At 39.4% G+C, this 1,248-nt stretch overlaps 1 pseudogene; it reads right to left on the reverse strand.

The window, feature by feature from the left end:
• Positions 1-236: 236 nt before the first annotated feature.
• LOC112819849 (large ribosomal subunit protein eL6-like) lies at positions 237-808 on the reverse strand (annotated as a pseudogene).
• Between the last annotated feature and the right edge of the window lie 440 nt (positions 809-1,248).

Below are 1,248 nucleotides of genomic sequence, written 5' to 3' on the forward strand. Positions count from 1 at the left end.
CTGGTATTTGTCATTTGTTTCTTGATTTTTTTCCTTGTGTTTCACTAGAAGTGTATCCATTTTAAATACTTTTAAATAACTTGTTTGGTTTCATTGATTTTACTATACTGTTTCCGTTGATATCCCTTTTTTCTCTATGGTTTCCTTCTACTTGCTTTGGGCTTAATTTTTTTTTTCTAGTTTTTTAAGGTAGAAGCTTAGATCATTGATTTGAAACCTTTCTTTTTCTTTCTTTTTTTAATGGATCAGTTATTTAATTAGGTTCTTTGTAAGAAATTTAGAACATCAATTTGTGAGAATAAACTCCATTTGTGAGAGAAAACACAGAGTGGAGGTAGCCCTGAAGCTGAGGAATGGCTTTGATTTTTGGCAGAATTTGCAAGTCCACAGCTTGCTGATCAACCTTGCACTGCTCTGTAATCTCATATTTCTCTTTCTTCGTGTGGAAGGTCTCACCCTCCTGGTGTCTGGGGTTATGTGGGTTCTTCTTGAAGTAAGTATCAGTGAGATGTTTTGGGATTTTCACACTGCTGATATCAATATTGGTGGAGGTGGCAATGATAAATTTCTGGTGTGTTCTATGCAGAGGAACTCGATTGAAGGCCAGAGGTCCGGTCACAGGGAGCAAGCCACTGCTCAGTTGCTTTAGGAAAACCACCCTCTTTCCTCTGTGGTGCCCAGTGAAGATGATCAAAATGGTCCCAGAAGTGATTCTAGCTCACAGTTTTCTCACATGCTGACTGAAGGGTTTTTTGCCATGGCTCAACAGCATTTGAGGCACATCTTCAGTAAGATAATACCTAGGCATTTTGCAAAGTTTAACCACTTGGGTACCACCATTCTCATTACCACCAACTGGTTTTGTAACAGTAGCAAGAACCTTCTCCTTCTTTTTCTTTTCAACCCTGAATGTAGCTGCTTAATACTTCCTGTCATATGTACATGGCCTTTCTGGGATACACAGCCAATTGGGAATAGCTGTCAATTCCCTCTGACTAGGACAGGGTTTCGGCTGCAATGGGGCTTCCCCTTCCTTGATGTTTTATCTCTGAGGTTATACTTCTTAACCTTGCCACTAGTATCAGCAGCCTTGGCTTCAGATTTCTTCTCCTTAGTATCTGGCTTCTCAGCTTTTTCACCCACCGTCTTGCAAAATGGGAAAGAGCAAAACTTTCTCTTTTTCTAGTATAAACATTTAGTGCTATAAATTTCTCTCTAAGCACTGTTTTAGCTATATGCCCCAAATTC

Source organism: Callorhinus ursinus, unplaced genomic scaffold, assembly GCF_003265705.2.
Source record: "Callorhinus ursinus isolate GAN/ISIS: 27379988/994484 unplaced genomic scaffold, GSC_fseal_2.0 scaffold1, whole genome shotgun sequence".
Classification (NCBI taxonomy): Eukaryota; Metazoa; Chordata; class Mammalia; order Carnivora; family Otariidae; genus Callorhinus; species Callorhinus ursinus.